Source organism: Mustelus asterias, chromosome 16, assembly GCF_964213995.1.
Source record: "Mustelus asterias chromosome 16, sMusAst1.hap1.1, whole genome shotgun sequence".
In the NCBI taxonomy this organism is placed as follows: domain Eukaryota; kingdom Metazoa; phylum Chordata; class Chondrichthyes; order Carcharhiniformes; family Triakidae; genus Mustelus; species Mustelus asterias.
Window position 1 is genome coordinate 71,482,114 of NC_135816.1, and position 12,453 is coordinate 71,494,566.

Genomic DNA, 12,453 nt, shown 5'->3' on the forward strand with positions numbered 1-12,453 from the left:
GGAGAGCAGGGTGGTGTGTTGAAATGGCAAGCGACAGGAAGGTATGTGTCCTGCTTGCTGAAGGACCAAAGGTGTTCTGTAAAGCGGTCACCCAGTCTGTGTTTGGTCTCTGCAATGTGGAGTAGACTGCATTGGGAACAGCAAATGCAATAGAACAGATTGAAGGAGGTGCACTTGAAGCAGTGCTTCACCTGAAAATAATGTTTGGACCCTGGGATGGTGAGCAGGGAGGAGGTAATGGGGCAGGTGTTGCACCTTCTTACGATTGCATGGGAAGGTGCCATGGACAGGGGTGAGGTGTTTGGTGTGACAGAGGAGTGGACCAGAGTGTCCTGGAGAGAATATTGCCAGGATATGCCTTTGCAGTATCCAGTGCCTTCATCTATTTGTTGATATCATGTGGATCTGCACTCTTGCCCCTCATACTTTGACAGCATTTCCTGCCCTTCAAATCTCATTAGCACTGCCCCTCTCCCAAGACTTGAAGTCAATATCAAAACGCCGAAATGAAGCCCTCAGTTCTTCCTTTGACTACAGTGAGAGTGTACCCCAGACTCAAACTATCCTTAGAAGATTTGCTTTGGTAAATTAGGATCTGGTATTCTGGCAACCTGACCAGCCCAACTCAGTTGTGACTGTTTCAATCTGGTGTGAATGCGTGGCATGCCATCTCAGGTGAGCATCTCGGTATCTGGTATTTTGTCCTGCCATCTGCTCTTTCGAAGGTTCCAAAAATAAGATGATTTTGATTTGATTTATTATTGTCACATGTATTAGCATACAGTGAAAAGTATTGTTTCTTGCACTCTATACAGACAAAGCATACCGTATATAGAGAAGGAAAGGAGAGGGTGCAGAATGTAGAATTACAGTCATAGCCAGGGTGTGGAGAAAGATCAACTTAGTGCAAGGTAAGTCCATTCAAAAGTCTGATGGCAGCAGGGAAGAAACTGTTCTTGAGTCAGTTGGTGCGTGACTTCAGACTTTTGTATCTTTTTCCCGACGGAAGAAGGTGGAAGAGAGTATGTTTGCATGCGTGGAGTCCTTGATTATGCTGGCGGCTTGTCCAAAGCAGCGGGAAGTGTAAACAGAGTCAATGGTTGGGAGGCTGGTTTGCGTGATGGTCTGGACTTCGTTCACCACCTTTTGTAGTTACTTGTAGAATGGTTGATCATCTTGGCATGAACTGGTATGCAGTCCAAGTCTTACATGCAAAGAGCATAGTAGACAGGCCTATTGCAAGTTAGACTTTCAGTTTGGTAGGCAGACTTACTCTCTTCCCTTAATTTCTGGACTGATTTTCGAAGTCTGCTGAACACTACATTTGCTTTGGCAATTTTTGCTCTTGTCTCATCATCAATACAGACAGCCTAAGGCAGTATGCTGTCAAGATAAATGAACAGGATCTACTCATGGATACTTACTGAAACCTTGAACTAGAGAAAGGGCTTTCCTGGCATTGATTGCAAGACTGAAGTTCCACATGATTTGGAGAACAAGTCAATGTCACATTGCAAGTCCAGCTCTGAACCAGAAGCTATGAAGCAGTTATCGGCAAACAGGAAATCACAAAATATGCCCTTGGAGACCTTGGTCTTTGCCTGGAGCTGTCTTAGATTGAACAGCTACCCATCCATGTAATGTCTTCAATGCCAGGATTACCATCATGGAAGGCAACAGAGAGCATTCATGGAGATGAAAAACAAGCTGATTGGTTAGTGCTGGCATGCACCAATCAATAAGCTGCCAAGGGTGCTATTAACTGCTCTCTTGATGACCCTCCCACAACATTAGAAATAACAAAGGCAATTAAATTCCTGATTAGCAACAGAGCTCCAAGAGCTAAAGCTATCCGAGCTGATGTCTTCAGGCTGAATGTCAATGCCTGGTCAAGTAGCTCACTGAACTTTTTCAGTCTATGAGCGAGGAAATATCCTGTCATAGAGATATATAGCACGTGAACAGGCCCTTCGGCCCAACTCGTCCTTGGCAACCAGGTTTCTTAAACTGAACTAGTCTCATTTGCCTGCATTTAGCCCATATTCCTCTAAACCTTTCCTATCCATGTACCTATCCAAATACCTTTTAAATGTTGTCTGCCTCCACCACCTCCTCTGGCGGCTCATTCCATATATGCACCATCCTCTGTGTGAAAAAGTTGCCCTTCAGGTCCTTCTTAGATCTTTCCCCTTCATCTTAAACCTATGCTCTCACTCGCTGCACGTACCTTTGCAGAATATGGTGCCACCTGTCAATCTGCCCTTTGTCAGAATCGAAAACGATTCCACTCTTAAACACATGTGATCACTTGCAGCAAATTAGTCCATGCCTGGAATCCTGGCAGTAGGCATGATGCCTTGATCTCTGCAACTCACTGCCAGCTGCATTTGAACCACTACAGCAAACTAAACGGTGCCTACTGGGTGACCATGGCTATGCACTGGTTATAAGGCTGAAGACTTAGGTGTATTATGCACATGTGTGAAGCAAATGATGCTACATGAAATGTGATAACAGAAATCATTGACATGCTGAGACAACTCTTTCGCTGCCTAGACCATTATTGAAGAGCCCTGCAGTGTTCAGCTAAGCAGATCGAGATGCGCGGAGGCCTGCTGCATGCTGCATAACTTCATCTTGAGAGGGCAGTCCTTGCCACCTGCTATATAACAGCTGGGGAACAAGAGAAGGAAGAAGCAGGCAACCTAGATGACACAGGCAATCATCTTCTGGTAGGCCAACTCATGAAGAACTCATCCAGTGCGATACCAATAATCTCAACCCTAATTCCCTATTCACTGAAAGTCCCATATCTTACCACTATCACAATATCCATTGGCAAAAATAAAAACTGTCACAAAATAAACATTCCAAACCAAATTTATAAGCTTATAGCAAATGTATTGAAAAGTCAATAATAATCACGTACTTTCCCTTAATATCTGTCTTCCCGGCCTTGAGCTCCTGCACATTGTTACCCCAGTGGCTGCAGTATGGCTGGCAGAGGGCTGTTGATTTTCAGTAGAGAAGATTGCAGATGGCCTTGGATAATGTCTTTGAGCATCTTTGGCACAGGAGAACTGTACCATCACCGCATGGACACCAGTTGCCTGACAGATGGGAAATACCTCGATCACTGGCAGAGTGGAGGATGAATGTCAATGTTCTAAGAGAGGACAGCAAGTTCATGCTCTATGCAACCACTGCCATTGCCCTGCTATGGTGCCTCAGCAATCCGAGCAATCAGCTGGATAAAAGATTGCTGGACTGTTGTGACGTTTTGCACATTGCAATCCACAGCCATGATGGCAGCAGTCTAACCTTGCATAACAGTTGCAATTCTCAGACTTTGGGCAGCTGCTACTTGTGCTGCAATGAAAGCATCAGAATCAGCCATCAGACATTGGGCCTGATTTTACTATTCTGAGTCTAAGTGCCGAATCTGGGCATCAAATAGATCCGAGTCCAGAATCCTCGTTGTAGCGCGCCCATACGCTTTTTGCCAGCTCCGGTCCGATCTGCGCAGTGGGCGGGGCTTAGCGCTGCCAGAACGATCGGAGCTCTGAACTGCGCATGCGCAGTTCAAAACAAATCCAAAGCAGCGCGCCCGGGCGCGAAAGAAAAAAACAGAGAGAGCGGCGGGGGGGGGGGGGGGGAGGAGGGACTTGGGAGAATCTTGCAAACTGAAAATAATGTAGCATCTTCTTTGTGCTGCCTAATTATCTATGGGAAAGGTAATTAAACTCCAGTGTCCTAGTGAGCAATTAGTGACCTGTATAATACATTTGTGGTCTGTAACTGGATTGTTGATGGTCAAATGTTCAGTCATGTGGTGAACTTGGAAGAATTGTCCCCGTGGTGGAACTTGGTTGGAAATAAGATTCAAGGAGATTACTAAATCTGGGAAATCAACAATAGTGAAAAGAAGTTTGTATTGGCAACTCTTCTCTCACATTCCATGGCAGATGTGCCCCTACTTATGAATGTGATTTGCATGGGCAACATTGGGTGCAGCTAATCTGCCTCTGGAGCAGCCTTGGATCCTTTCTTTCACCTTGTTTTCATCTGAACATTGCACAGAATTAGAGGAATTCCCTTTGGAAGATAATGTCAAAATTATAATCGCAGGAACTAAAAACCTGACAGTCAAAAAATTGGGAAAATATTTTAAAATATGGATGGGGGGATATATATTTTTCCCATAGATAATTAGGCAGCACAAAGAAGATGCTACATTATTTTCAGTTTGCAAGATTCTCCCAAGTCCATCCTCTCCCCACCCCCCCCGCCCCAATCAGAGATCCATCTGAGCCCGCCCCCCTCCTCCGGCGGACGCCAGCGGCAGGCCAGGAAGGTGCTGCAGGCTCTCGAAGGACTGCAAGTCGGAAGGATGGTGGAGGGAGACCAGCGATCGAGGTAGGTTGGGGGTGTGCTCTGCCAAGGGGGGCCTGCCTCCCAGGGGGGGTCTGATCCTGGGGGGGGGCGGGTCTGATCCTGGGGAGGGAGGGGGGTCTGCCGAGGGGGGGGCCTGCCTCCCAGGGGGGTCTGCCGAGGAGGGCCTGCCTCCCAGGGGGGTCCGATCCAGGGGGGGAGTCTGCCGTGGGGGGCCTGCCTCCGAGGGGGGTCCGATCCCGGGGGGCAGGGGGGAGGTCTGCCGGGGTGGTTAGCGGGGGGGGTCTGCGAAGGATGGTCGAGGAGGATGGTGACTTCACAAGGGCAGAGAGGGCTTCGGAGGTTCCCCTGCAGAGTAGAAATCCGCTTCGGATTTTTATTCGGCAGGTCGCTTACAGCGCGGATCCGGAACGGACCAGAAGACGGTAAAGTGGGATTTGGCGGTAGAGTTGGGCGCGCGGTTCATGAAGTCGATTTAAATGCATGCTAATGCATTTAAATCGTCGGGCCGCCCGAATCAGGTGTCGGTAAAGCTGCGATCTGCTCGGATTCGGGTGCAGATCGCGTTAAAGACTTTACCGCGATTTCGGGCGCGAATCTTTGGTAAAATTGGGCCCATTGTGTGGTGGTTCTGTTGATCATAGAATCTGTGCAGTGCAGAAGGAGGCCATTCAGCCCATCAAGCCTGCACCAATATCAATCCCCCCCAGGCCCTATCCTCATAACCCCACATATTTACCCTACTAATCCCCCTGACACTACGGGGCAATTTTGCATGGCCAATCAACCTAACCCACACATCTTTTGGACTGTGAGGGGAAACCAGAGCACCCAGAGATCTTCTCAAAACTCTGTGCCAAGTTGGTGCCACACTCCTCCTTGCTCTTTGACATTCTGCCAGATTCCGCAGTACACCCAAACCTTTTTTTGTGACTACCCATCAGCCTTTTTCTGTAGGTTGCCCCATCAAAATATTCACCTGAGTCTTTTGCAGCAGGAAACCTGTGTGTAACCTCAGCTTCCAGCCAGCTGACATCTACACTATTGTTCCTACCCTGGCTGCAGGCTAGTTTTGAGCAGAGCTTCACCACTTGGACATTCCACTCCTATACTTTGCTCTAGGTTATATGCAGTTTCGTGGCTGAGTTGCTGGCTGCAAGTATGAAATTGAGTAATGATACATCTTCATCATCAATGATTTTTGACACCACTGCCTAAATAGCTTACACTGCCTGACCATCTGAAAGGAGAAAGACACAAGAATATAGGTTGATGTAGGTGAGAGGTGGGAGGGTCAGCGTGTGTGTGGGTGGGGGTGGAGGGGTGGTGGTGTGCAGGAGTGGGCAAGTAAGATATTCATGCTTAAACCATTTACAGTTTGTAAATTAAATAAGTCAGATAAGGGGAAGTGGAATGTGGGAAGGAGGATTCAGTATGAGGATAAGGTCATCTTCAATGGTTTCAGCTCTGTTGCTGGGCATGACCATTTCTGTGATAGGGAGCAGCATCTCATCTATAGGGTCAGGAAATGCAGGCATACCAATCTACCTCTGATTAGATCCTGCTTCCTCTGGATGTGCACCACCTTGTCCTGCAAGAGAGGAAATTCCCATTAAATGTTGTGCAATCTGTTTAGGCAATGTAGCTGTTGTGATTGAAAAACTGACTGTCTGTGTAACCTGAGAGATGTGGGTGTGAGTGTTGCAGCAATACTAGGTTTGTGAGGGCTCAGCAAAGCAAATAAATGTCAGATATTGTTGTTAAGTAAGTGGTGGAGGTGTGGTGAACTGAGCAGTGCCCGATTCTAATAGTGCAACTAGTAGGATGTTGCATTTGAAATTGAAGTCACTGGTTTTGACCATTCATGGGAGGTCATTAAGCCTCTTATGGCAGTGCTTTCCAGATCCTTGGGGCTTGACCCATGATAAGAAACCCAACTTACCTTGGAGGTCGGGAATTCCAAGTATCGATGAACCGCAGACTATTTATGCACGTGCAAGCCAAGAGCGGAATGCATCTCAGTTCAGAACCTTTATGTTCTTTGGGCATGCCTGCGCTGGAGGAAAAAGAAGAAGGGCGCAAAAACTCAGGTTAGGTGACTCGATGTGGAGTGCCAAAGTCAGTATTCGTCCCAGAGAAAGGCACAATGGAGGGGAACAGGGAGGGGTCCCAAGAAGTGCCCCAGAAAGGGGGACAAGGGAAGAGGACAGCAAAAGGTCCCAAAAGGAAATCCCAGATAAGGGACAAAGGGAACAGAAACAGGTCCCAGTTAAATCAGAACAAACGAGAAGCAGAGAGACAGGCTCCAAAAGAGAAAAGGGATGCAAGGGAGCAGATTTCAAATGAGGTGGGCTTGGAAGAAAGCCTGGTAATGGAGAAGTCATCAAGATCCAAGGAGATAGCCTAAGATTGGCGATTCCATGCTCTGGGCTGTTGGGACAAAGGTACTCCTTTAGAGCAGTAATGTCTGCTTGGCATGGGCAAAAAGCTGAAATTATGCTTTTATGTTGATGCTTGAGTGTGCTCTGGAATTTAGGGAACAGAATCTCAGTAGGTAAGATTTTGAAACACCACAAGGTGGGCTGTCATTGAAGCTGTCTGAGTTGTAGCTACCTTTGGAGAGAGTTCCAAGGCAAGATTTTTGAAGATGAAGATTGGAAACCCTTGTGAGAGAGATGAAATTTCAGTGAGATTGGTTGACTCACTGTGAGTGGGTTGTTGAGAAATCCATGGAATCTCCTTTGGTCACATCTGTCATTTACTGTGTAGTGTGGTGTGTCTGACCACAGTTTGTCTGTTAATTCGCATGTACTTCATACTTACCCTGAAAGTTTTTTAACTTTCTGATCTTGTATTGTAAAGTTTATTGTTGTTTGTTCAAAGGCCATGGACTCTTTGTAGCTTTATTCACTCAGTAAGTGCCTTAAATCCAAACTTTTTCCACTGGTAACAAAAGGTTATTGGTCCCTAACCTGATCTCACCAATAACCTGGGGGCCTTACCAAGGATCATAACACTCCTGGCACTGCTCCCACATCTATCTGCTGTCACTGTCTTCTGGAGGGCCTCCTGGCCCTCTAAGCCACATTGCTGCGCAGCAACCCAAAAGTTTCAGCACATACCACACACCAGTTGACCGCTTTAAGATAATGTGTGTATTGGGCTGCACGTAAATATGTCAAGGGCCTACAACAAAGTTAAAATTAGAGGGCACGTTGTCCTGGCTCTCTGAATACAAGGCCTCTTTCTTCGTTTCCACCCTCTCCATAACAAGACATCCAAGGAAGCTTCCAAAATCCTTGGAGACTGCTCTCCCATGTTGTGCCTTTCCTATGTCTTTCCCCGTCACAATCGCATCTAGCACAACTGCCAATCCTACTTCAGCCACAATGCACATTCTCTTTAAGAGGACCGAGATAGCTTTCATTAATGCTGTTTAGCTTTATGTGATGCTAGCCACTCACAATATTCCAAGCCCACTTCATCACCACCCTCCTCCCCAAACCCACCAACTCACTGATATGTCCTTCCAATCAATTGTGTGGTTAATGCTGACAGGACGCAAAAATCATTGAAATGAGCAGGCAACATAAAGTTGGTGCATTGCAAACCTCCACCTGCTTTTAGGTATGATTGCATTTTGCCCCAAGCAGTTTTCTCTCTTCTGATGTTTGTCACCAAGACTCCTCCAGGAAACTGCCACACTGTAAGACAGAACTGGAGCAGCAAACAGAATTATTCATACTAGAAGCCTCTGGCTATGGGTAGTAATGTTTTTAGCTATGTTGATTATTATTGTATCGTTTTCTGTGTTACACTATTCCCATTTGCAGGCATGAACGTGAATCATGTTTCAGTGTCGGACTATAAGATGTTTAGAAAAGTAAAATGCTGCAGATGCTAGAAATCTCAAATAAAAACATAAAATGCTGGAAATACTCAGCAGGCTAGGCAGCATCTATGAAAAGAAATAGAAAACAGAGTTAACATTTCAAGTCAATGGCCTGTCATCAAAGAAATTCCGCTCCCCCTGCAGTGTGCTTTGCTGTGGTGAAGGCAGCCTATCAATGACCAGCAGCGGGTCTTCTGGACTCGCCACTGTCAATATATTTTGCTTTTCTGCCTTAAAGTCTCAGTTAGTGAATGGCTCTTCCATGTGATGCAATGTTCCGAGGTCGGGAACCTTAGCCTTTCAACCTGCAGTGTTAAGTCATGACCGAGTTGATGGCTAAATATTACCCCTATAATAGTTCCGACTCTCTACCTGCATGGATGTAGAGCAATGGACCTAGTTAGTACTTGATGATCCTTGAAATGTCTGCTGGACACTAACCATGCAATATTATATCCATAGTCTCATGATGGCAGCCTATTACATGAGGATGCTCGTTGGCACCTGAAGGTCTGGCTAGCGTCACTTGACATAATCCTTGTGCTAATTTAGTGGCACGGTGGCACAGTGGTTAGCACTGCTGCCTCACAGCGCCAGGGACATGGGTTCAATTCCAGTGTTGGGTGACTGTGTGGAATTTGTATGTTCTTCCCCGTGTCTACATGGGTTTCCTCCGGGTGCTCCGGTTTCCTCCCACAGTCCAAAGATGTACAGATCAGGTGGATTGGCCATACTAAATTGACCATTAGTGTCAGGGGGATTAGCAGGGTAAATACGTGGGATTATGGGGATAGGACCTGGGTGGGATTGTTGTCAGTGCAGGCTCGATGGGCCAAATGACCTCCTTCTGCACTGTAGGGATTCTATGATTCTAATTCTCATGAGGGCAATCAACATAGTTCTTTGGTCATGACAGTGTCATCGGTGTCCTAGGCTTCCTCATACACATTTGAATCTGCTGGAGTGAAAATGTTGAGGCCTGTAATGGGATGAGAGCAAAGCTCCAATACATCTATTGCGTAGTCTCAACAAAGTTACTAAGTAATCCTTAACTAAAATGGTGAGACGAACTGTGCCACGACACTTCCAGCTGCTATGGCAATGTTGAACGTGAACTTGTGAAGCTCCCAACAAAAACTGGATCATGAATGCTTGTTAGTGATCAGACGATGGTGCTGTTGCAGCTCTCTGGACACACTAAGGTGACTTGCAGGCTTGCATCAGTGATTGACAGTGACACATCCTGAAGAGCAATTTCATCTTGTGCACTCAGTATCAGGATGGGGCCAGAACATTATTCAAGCATAAGTGATGGCCTCTGGAGAGATGCTGATGTCTGGATTTAGATCAGTTCCCAGGTGGTCAAGCAATAGTCAGTGATTGGTGATTATCCTCCTTGAGGCACCTTGCAACACTCCAGTCATACTGTCATGATTATATTAATGTTTGCAATACTGCCTGTGTTTTTTGAAGTCTGCCGTAGACTGTGAAATGCTTGTGCAATGCTTGAAAGCCCTGCTTCAGTGAGTGCTGGTGGAATTATTTTCTGTTGTGTATTCATGTTTGTCCCTTGTTGGGACAAGGTCCCTTATAGAGTTTGATCACATGATGTACTGATGACATCATCAGCAGTTGGGCTGGGCTTACAGTCATTCTAATCTAAGGGCCTGTCAGAACAACGCCTGCCCCAATAAAAGCTCATATTTGTTTCATACCTTTTGTGGTCTGCAGCTTCTCTTTTAAAATACAATGTTATCCCACGACAGAACATGCTCCATAGGCTGACTAGCCTTACAAGGATGAGGCCATCATAACATATATAACATTGTCACACATCATAACATTGTGACTACTCATTCTCAAACTGATGTCCTTCTTTGAGATGTTGATAACAAAGAAGGTGTTAATGTCTACCCTGCGTTGAAAAGACAGGTGAAATTGGCTAGTATTTTTCATCGCCCTGGAACTTTGTCACTAAAAGGGTCAACAGACACATCTGCTGCTTCTTGCCTGTGCATTGGTCTCTTCCTGTGGGACCTCATTAGCCTCGCCCTCTTTGATGTGATCCCTTTCAGTGTCCTCCTCAGTGGAGGAGACGTGCAGCTCCCCCATCTCGTCATAGAATCATAGACCAACAACAAACCCACCCAGGCCCTATCTCCGTGACCCCATGTATTTGCCCTGCTAAACCCTCTGACACTAAGGGTCAATTTAGCACGACCAATCAACCTAACCCACGCATCTTTGGAGTGTGGGGGGAAACGAGCATCCAGAGGAAACCCACGCAGCCACGGGGAGAATGTGCAAACTCCACACAGACGGTCACCCGAGGCTGGAATTGAACCCTGGTCCGTGGTGCTGTGCGGCAGCTGTACTAACCACCGTGTCACCCCATGTGGCAACTCATCCACCCTTTGGAGCACCATGTTGCATAGAGCTCAGCAAACCACAATGATGTGGGACACCCTCTGGGGAGAATACTAGAGAGTACCACCTGACGAGACATCTGAAACACATCTCCAAAATGCTAATGATCAGCTGAATCAAAGAATGTGTTGCAGAATGAGCTACATTGTCCTACTAAGCATTCTGTAACCGCCAAACGGGGGTCATTAGCCATGTCTGTTGTAGGTAGCATTTATCACTAATTAGCAGTGTGATCTGTAGCACCTGTGAGTGATTCAAGATGGAAGAATCATGTAAGTTCCCAGGATACCTTGCACAAATCTGCATAACCTGCTTTTGGAGACCATAGATCAGCTGAACATTGAGAGAGTGGAAACCTTTTCATTTAATAAATCTTCGTAGCCATGGCCAGAAGGCCACACGCATTGTCGTTGGCACCCTGCCCTTTTGGGAAGCCAGAGGTCATCACAAATCCCACTGTCTGGCAGCCTAGCTGGCTTCATCCAGCAGAACTGGACATAATTGTATGCGACAGTGACCTCTCATATGAATTTATGTATAGCCAATTACAATATTCCACAAAGGCCCTGGAACAAGCCATTTGCAAAAATGTTGAGTGCAGCAGACACCTTCAGAGCCACTGGCAATGGATGGTCTGCCAGTCCCTGTGTCCCTTCCAAAGTATGTGGCAGATGTAAGCGATCACATCGCTTGACAAGCAAAGTGTCTCTGGCACCATCTCTCTTGCCCATCTGCAACAATGAAAGGCATCTTCGGTGTGCCCTGGGTTACGCCAAATGCCTCCATGGAATTAGTCTCTCTTCCTCAGCTTCTGGATCTCCATGGCCTATATTCCTCAGGACGAGACTCTTCCCTTACCCCTACCAGACAGTGATGGGCCCTTCTTCATGTCCTCAGTTGCATCAAAGCTATGGAAAAGGCAGCGTTGCCTGCAGCCTGCACTCCACATTCCTCCTGGTGTCTGTGGAGAAATAGATGAGAGACATGATTGCACCTTCCCTTGCAATGATCACTGTCCATCACCAAACTAGTGAGTTATTGTGAAGTCTTGGGCTGCCCCATTCAAAACACTCCAACCCCAGTAGCAGTAGCTGAAGTACATCCTGAAGGATTGCAGGTAGCTGAGCTTCCCCACACTGCCCCCACCCCCCCCCCCCCCCCCCCACCCCTCCCACCCCTCCCACATCCCCTCCAACCTAGGCATGCAGTGCATTCACAAAGAGGATTGGATCTGGATGAATACAGCCAGGCAATACCAATCTCAGACAGGGCACTGTCAGGCTGCCTTCGATGAAGTGGACTAGATCATAGCCTTGCACTAATTCAATGACTTCAGTCTTTGAATTGTGTAAATCTTGAATCTCTGAACTGCAATGTGCAGAGTTGTTCAGAGTATGTTATATATATATACTATAATCATTAATAATTTGATCCTTCTGATCTTTTCACTTTTCTCTGTGAGGGACAAATAATCATTAATTTACATAGCCCTTAGACCCTTCCATTGGTAATTTTTTCCAAGCTTATTTTTCAACTGTGTCATTACACTAGCTGTTGAGATGGTGCTGCTCCGATTTTATTTCAAGACCAGCTTTTACCATCACCTCCCTTCCCCTCCAATCACTGTTCAAGTCCCGCTTATCACTCTCAAAGCTTGCCATGTGCAAGATTCCCTCCCCTTTATCACTCTCCTATCCCCCCCTTTAACCCTGGTATAATTGCATTTGATATCCTTGTCATCC